Raw genomic sequence first — 8,073 nt, 5'->3', positions numbered from 1 at the left:
ACTATTTCGCCTAACAGTTCTATTGGTCATTGTCCTGCGTCAGGTGGTTGATATAGATCCCTAATGTTATATTCTTATTAGAGCATGAAATTACTCTCCATAGAGATTCAATGGAACATGTGGATTCACTTAAGGTTTTTACTTCTTGATTCGTACATTTTCTTTCATATATAGTGCCACTCCCCTCCCCCACCCACGACGTGTTTCTGTCCTTTCCAATATTTTGTACCCTGGAATGATTATATCCTTTGATTGTCCTCACCCAGGTTTCTGTGATGCCTATTATATCAATATCCTCCTTTAACACAAGGCACTCTAGTTCACTCATCTTATTATGTAGATTCTAGCATTATGTACAAGCACTTTAAAATTTGTCACTGTTTATTTGTCTGCCCTTTTCTAATGTGTCGCGATTCTTTTTATGTGAATGTTTGTCATCTGATCTGGTCCTTACATTATCCTCTTCCATCCTCCCTCCTGACTAAAACCTAGAGAATCTCTATCAATAGATTCTCTCTAAGAGAAACTTTTGATATAGTCTCCCACAGTATTCTTGCCAGCAACTTAAAAGTATGATTGGATTAATGGACTATAAGGTGGATAGAAAGCTGGCTAAACTGTCAGGCTTAATGGGTAGTGACAATGCTCCTGTCTACGTTGGCAGCCAGTATCAAGTGGCAGTTGGTCCTGGGGCTGTTTTATTCCAACATCTTCATTAATGATCTGGATGATGGGATGGATTGCACCCTCAGCAATTTGTGATGATACGCAGCTGGGGAGAAGGCAGATATTCTCAAGATAGGGAGTGTTCAAACAGATAGTAAGGGTTAATGTCTTTTTACCTGTAAGAGGGTAACAGGCTCAGTGAACCTGGCTGACACCTGACCAAAGGACCAATTGGGGGACAGATACTTTCAAATCTGGTAGAGGGAGGTCTTTGTTTGTGCTTTTTGGGTTGTTCTTTGTTCTTCTTGGATTAAGAGAAGCCAGACGTGCAACCAGTTTTCTCCAATCTTCTGAACAGTCTCTCATGTTCAACATAGTAAGTAATAGCTAGAAGGCGAATAGTCTTTTTGTTTGTTCTTTTTTGCAAATGTGTATTTCTGGAAGATATTTTACCTCTGTTTGCTGTAACTATATTAGGTCATAGGGGGGGGAGTCCCTCTGGTCTATGTAATAGCTGAGACCCTGTAAACATTTTCCATCTTAATTTTACAGAGATAATTTTTACTTTTTCTTTCTTTAATTAAAAGCTTTCTTTTAAAACCTGATTGATTGTTTCCTTGTGTAAGACCCAAGGGACTGGGTCTGAACTCACCAGGGCTAGGTGGGGGAAAGGAAGGAGGGGAATGGTTTATTCCTCTTTGTTTTAAGATCCAAGGATTTGGGTCTTGGGTTCCCCAGGTAAGGTTTTTGGGGACAGAAAGCGTACCAAACACTATATTTTGGTTGGTGGCAGCATTATCAGATCAAGCTAGGAATTAAGTTTAGAGGGGTACATGCAGGTCCCACTTTCTGGACGCTAAAGTTCAAAGTGGGAATAAGACCTTGACAGAGGGGTAAAGGTCAACCGCTCCTCCACACTAGGCTGCAGGAGGAGAGCACAGGGCACCTCTCAAGGCAAGGAAGGAGAGGCGTGGTCACCAACCTAGATGAGATTACCAGCTCCTCCGGATCCACCAGGGCGGGGGATGACTACAACATCATGGGGACTGCAGTGAATACTGAGGTTCAGCATAAAAGGGAGCACAAGCATGTAGGAGGGACATTGGCAAAGAGGTCAAGCTGGGATGGGGAAAAGAAGACAGGCTAGAAAAGGATGGGGGCAGGGCAAGCAAAGGAAAAGGACTATGTTCAGGTGCTGAGCAGGGCAGGCAAACAAACAAAGCACCAAGGGTGAGGCAGGCAAACAAACTGAAGCACCGGGGCACAGCAAAAAAAGGGGGCGGATGGAACAGAAGGGGCAGTATACCTATTGGATTTCTGGGAACTGGGCGGGCAGAAGCCCCCCCCGAATGCTAAAGGATCCCTCCCCCTAGCCTAAGGGGATGATGTACAGGACCTCAGAACCACACTGGATTCAGGGACAAACTAATAAAGAACAGGGACAGGAGTGTGATCAAAGGGTCATAAGAAGGGAGCGACAGGGACTTCGAGCAGAGACCCTGGACAGCACCCACTGCCCTCGAAGGCTAAGAGAGCCAGTGGATGCTGCCCAGAGGAACTCTGCCCGGAACGTGAACGGACAAGGATCGGAAACAAGCCCACAGTACCCAGAGTCTCCATCGGCTAACCTCCTCTCCCTGGTTGTGGTATATGGCCACCATTTTAGCCAGGGCGAGGAGGAGGTTGACCGGGAGGTCCCGCGACTTTGTGGGGCCACAGATAGGGAGTGTAGAGGGTTCTTGTATCTATTGGGTTCCTGGGAAGTGGGCGGGCAAAGCCCGCCCACTGCTAAAGGATCCCCCCCCAGCCTAAGGGGAGGACTCACGGGACCACAGAAGCCCACTGATTACAGGGGACAACTAATAAAAGAACAGGGACGGGAGTGCGGTCAGAGGGTCATAAGAAGGGAGCCTGATGGGGACACCGAGCAGAGAACCCCGGACAGTGCCCACTGCTCCTCGAAGGCGTCAAGGGAGCCAGTGGACGCCGCCCAGAGGAACTCTGCCCGGATATGTGAACGGACCAAGGATCGGAAACAAGCCCCACAGTCACCGAAGTCTCCATCGGCCAACCTCCTCTCCCTCGGAAGGGGTAGTATAGCGGGGTGATTACCTGCTCCTGCCCTGAGGAGTTTAAAACAACCCTGGAGGAGGGCTGTGGAAGGGGAAGATGCTTGTGCTGATGGAGAGGAAGCAGGCTCAGCTGGGGCCACACCTCAATCAGGGCCCAGCTTGCTCTATAAAGGCTTGAGCCAGGCACTCAAGCAGACTCTCTGTGTTCAGAGAGAGAAGGGCCTGGCTGTAGGGAGGTTAACTAGATATCTGAAGTGGAGTAGGGCTGGGGAGGGGCCAAGGGAGCTGGGGAGCTTTGGCCTAGGAAAGCCCCAGGCTGCAGGCCTGGTAGAGCCTATTAGGTACTGGGTTGCAGGGGGCAGCCCATGGGTAACCAGAGGCAGCAGGTCCAAACTGCTTTGCCTGTGATGAGTGGCTCATACTACAGTCTTCCCCAGTGAATGGGGGCTAGATGGAGACTGGGTAATAGCCAAGACTGAGGTGAATTGGGGATAGTGGGTGGGGGTTCCCCTGGGAGGGGGAGACAACTGTGATGGTACTGCCAGGGGGCAGCACCCAGTTAAAGGGGCACCAGGTTCTGGGAGGGAGATTGGCAGGGGGCAGCAGTGGTAGTGGATCACTGGCCAACAGAGGGTGCTCCTGGGTTGAAAAGCTAATTCCTGGAAATGACCAGCAGGAGGTGCTGCAGGATTGAGTCTGCATGTTTACAGGTGAGCAGGACAGGTAGTAGGGGGAAAGTGGCAGAAACTGCTGCAGGGAGACCAGTGGTCAAGTGTAACCTGGCGGAACTCACCTTTGCGGCGCCTCCTGCTGGTCACTTTGGGAATTAGCTCAAATTTGCAGCTGGAGCACCCACCTTCCGGAGGTGGCCCGCTTGCCCACATGTCCAGCATACTGGTGGCTGCCTGGGTTCCCGTTCCTGGCAGACTGCCTGAGGGATCTGCTGCCTCCTCCTCTCTGGGTGAGGCAACCTGCCCCCAACCCAGTACAGACAGTCCCTCCTTATATGTCCCTGTTTTAAACAGGCATAGTATGTCCGGCGCTCAGCCACAGGCCTCCCGGTCCCAGCTCTCCGCTGCTTCCGACTATCTCCACCATGCCTCCAGAACTCCGTCCGGAGGACGTTCACCAGGGCCCGCTGCTCGTGTACCAGCTGGCCCACTTGTTCCTGGAGGGCCTCCTGCACCTCCCACATGTCCTGTTGGGCCTCCCGGATCCCCTGCAGGTGGTCAGCCCCCTTCCTCTGGGGCACTGGCCCCAGGCCCCAACCAGGAACTACCTCAGGGGCCTCAGCATAGAAGACCCCCATGTACCCCAGATCCATTTTCCTCTGGATCCCTTCTGTCCAGGCAATAGCCCTCAGTCCTTGCCCAGGCCCCTTGTGTCAGGGGCGGGCCACTATGCCCGCATTCTCCACCACGTGTAACCTGGTGGAACTCACCCCCGCAGCACTTCTGCTGGTCACTTTGGGAATTAGCTCAAATTTGCAGCTAGAGTGCCCTCTGCAGGCCAGTGATCCACCTTCTGGCCCCATGTCCCTCCCTGGACCCCAGTGCCCTTTTACGTGCAGTCCTGCCCCCCCAGCAGTAACCCCTTCCTTTTTGGGGTCAGGGCTAAAACTGTGTGCCAGGCCTTTAACAGACATTTTGCCAGGGTAGGTTGGCCCTCCGACATCCTTACAGATTCAGGAACTAATTTCCTGGCAGGGACCATGAAAGATCTGTGGGAAGCTCATGGGTGAATCACTTGTTGGCCACCCTTACCACCATCAAACCAATGGCCTGTGGAGAGTTTAATGGAACTTTGGGGCCATGATATGTAAATAAATCGCAATGAACACTCCAATATGATTGGACCTAGTGTTACAGCAGTTGCTTTTTGCCTACAGGGCTGTACCACATCCAGTTTAGGGTTTTTCACGTTTGAACTGTGTATGGCCACGAGGTTAAGGGCCATTACAGTTTGGTGAAGCAGCAATGGGAGGGGTTTACGCCTTCTCCAGGAACTAACATTCTAGACTTTGTAAGCAACCTACAAAGCACCTCCGACACTCTTTAGCCCTTGCTAAAGAAACCTAAAGATGCTCAAAAAAACAAAAGGCCTGGTATGATAGACATACCAGAGAGCGTTCCTTCAAGTAGGAGACCAGGTTATGGTCTTGAAGGCAACAGGCCCATAAGATGGAAGCATCATGGGAAGGGCCATTCACGGTCCAAGAGCGCCTGGGAGCTGTTAACTACCTCATAGCATTTCCCAATTCCTCCCTAAAGCCTAAAGTGTACCATGTTAATTCTCTCAAGCCCTTTATTCCAGAGACTTAAGGTTTGTCAGTTTACAGCCAGGGAGGAGATGACGCTGAGTGGCCTGAAGGTGTCTACTACAAAGGAAGGAGTGACGGTGGCGTGGAAGAGGTGACCTCTCCACCACCTTGGAATGTCTGCAGCGCAACAGATCAAGAAGCTGTGCACTAGCTTTGCCCCATTGTTCTCAGCCACCCAGGACGGACTGAACGGGCATACCACTCCATTGACACAGGTAATGCTCACCCAATTAGAACCCCACCCTACCGGGTGTCTCCTCATGCCCAAGCTGCTATAGAACGGAGATCCAAAACATGCTACAGAGGGTATAATCCGCTCATCTACCAGTGCATGGGCATCTCCAGTGGTTTCTGGTACCCAAACCAGATGGGAAATACGCTTTTGCGTGGACTACCGTAAGCTAAATGCGGTAACTCGTCCCGACAACTATCCAATGCTACGCACGATGAGCTATTGGAGAAGTTGGGGACGTGCCCAGTTCATCTCTACATAGACTTAACCAAGGAGGTACTGGCAAGTACCGCTAGATGAACCCGCCAAGAAAGGTCAGCCTTCATCACCCATGCAGGGTGTATGAATTTAATGTGCTTCCTTTCGGGCTGCGAAATGCACCCGCCACCTTCCAAAGGCTTGTAGATGGTCTCACTAGCAGGATTGGGAGAATATGCAGTTGCCTTACCTCGATGATGTGCCATTTACAGTCATTTAAAGTATTGAGAAATTTTGTCTCTGCATTTCATCCTGAGGTGACATGTTCCCAGTCAATATGGGGATAACTGAAATCTCCCACTATTATTGAGTTCTTAATTTTGATAGCCGCACTAATTTCCCTTAGCATTTCATTGTCACTGTCCTGGTCAGGTGGTTGATAATAGATCCCTAATGTTATATTCTTATTAGAGCATGAAATTACTCTCCATAGAGATTCAATGGAACATGTGGATTCACTTAAGGTTTTTACTTCTTTGATTCTACATTTTCTTTCACATATAGTGCCACTCCCCCTCCCCCACCACCACGACTTGTTCTGTCCTTCCAATATATTTTGTACCCTGGAATGATTATATCCCTTTGATTGTCCTCACTCCACCAGGTTTCTGTGATGCCTATTATATCAATATCCTCCTTTAACACAAGGCACTCTAGTTCACTCATCTTATTATGTAGATTCTAGCATTTATGTACAAGCACTTTAAAAATTTGTCACTGTTTATTTGTCTGCCCTTTTCTAATGTGTCTGATTCTTTTTATGTGAATGTTTGTCATCTGATCTGGTCCTTACATTATCCTCTTCCATCCTCTCCTCCTGACTAAAACCTAGAGAATCTCTATCAATAGATTCTCCTCTAAGAGAAATCTTTTGATATAGTCTCCCACAGTATTCTTGCCAGCAACTTAAAAAGTATGATTGGATTAATGGACTATAAGGTGGATAGAAAGCTGGCTAAACTGTCAGGCTTAATGGGTAGTGATCAATGGCTCCCTGTCTAGTTGGCAGCCAGTATCAAGTGGCAGTTGGTCCTGGGGCTGGTTTTATCCAACATCTTCATTAATGATCTGGATGATGGGATGGATTGCACCCTCAGCAAATTTGTGGATGATACGCAGCTGGGGAGAAAGGCAGATATTCTCAAGGATAGGGAGTGTCAAACAGATAGTTAAGGGTTAATGTCTCTTTTACCTGTAAAGGGTTAACAAGCTCCAGGGAACTTGAGTGAACTGGTGACCAAGGACCAATTGGGGACAGATACTTTCAAATCTGGTAAGGGAAGTCTTGTTTGTGCTTTTTGGGGTTGTTCTTTGTTCTCTCTTGGAAGAGAAGCCAGACGTGCAACCAGTTTTCTCAATCTTTCTGAAACAGTCTCTCATGTTCAACATAGTAAGTAATAGCTAGAAGGCGAATATTCTTTTGTTTGTTTTCTATTTGCAAATGTGTATTTTGCTGGAAGATATTTTACCTCTGTTTGCTGTAACTATACTTAGGCTAGGGGGAGGAGTCCTCTGGTCTATGTAAGCTGAGACCCTGTAAAATTTTCCATCTTAATTTTACAGAGATAATTTTTACTTTTTCTTTCTTTAATTAAAAGCTTTTCTTTTAAGAACTGATTGATTGTTTTCTTGTGTAAGACCCAAGGACTGGGTCTGACTCACCAGGGCTAGGTGGGGGGAAGAGAAGGAGGGAATGGTTTATTCTCTTTGTTTTAAGCTCAAGGATTTGGTCTTGGTTCCCCAGGTAGGTTTTTGGGGGACAGAAAGCGTACCAAACACTATATTTTGGTTGGTGGCGCATTATCATCAGACTAGGAATTAAGTTTAGAGGGATAATGCAGGTCCCCACTTTCTGGACGCTAAAGTTCAAAGTGGGAATAGACCTTGACAGAGGTGAAGGTCAACGCCTCCTCCACACTAGGTGCAGGGAGAGCACAGGGCACTCTCAAGGCAAGGAAGGAGAGGCGTGGTCACCACACTAGATGAGATTACCAGCTCCTCGGATCCACCAGGGGCGGGGATGACTACCACATCATGGGGACTGCAGTGAATACTGAGGTTCAGCATAAAAGGGAGCACAAGCATGTAGGAGGGACATTGGCACAGAGGTCAAGCTGGGATGGGGAAAGAAGACAGGCTAGAAACAGGATGGGGGCAGGGCAAGCAAAGGAAAAGGACTATGTTCAGGTGCTGAGGCAGGGCGAGCAAACAAACAAAGCACCCAAGGGTGGCAGGCAAACAAACTGAAGCAACCGGGGCCACAGCAAAAGGGGCGGATGGACCGAAGGCAGTATACTATTGGAATTCTGGGAACTGGGCGGGCAGAAGCCCCCCCCGAATGCTAAAGGATCCCTCCCCCTAGCCTAAGGGGATGATGTACAGGACCTCAGAACCACACTGATCAGGGACAACTAATAAAGAACAGGGACAGGAGTGTGATCAAGAGTCATAAGAAGGGACTGACAGGGACTTCGAGCAGAGAACCCTGGACAGCACCCACTGCTCCTCGAAGGGTCAGAGAGCCA

This window comes from Chelonoidis abingdonii, chromosome 1 (genome assembly GCF_003597395.2).
Source record: "Chelonoidis abingdonii isolate Lonesome George chromosome 1, CheloAbing_2.0, whole genome shotgun sequence".
Classification (NCBI taxonomy): domain Eukaryota; kingdom Metazoa; phylum Chordata; order Testudines; family Testudinidae; genus Chelonoidis; species Chelonoidis abingdonii.
The sequence above is the reverse complement of the archived record's forward strand: the minus strand, read 5'-3'. Positions refer to the sequence as shown.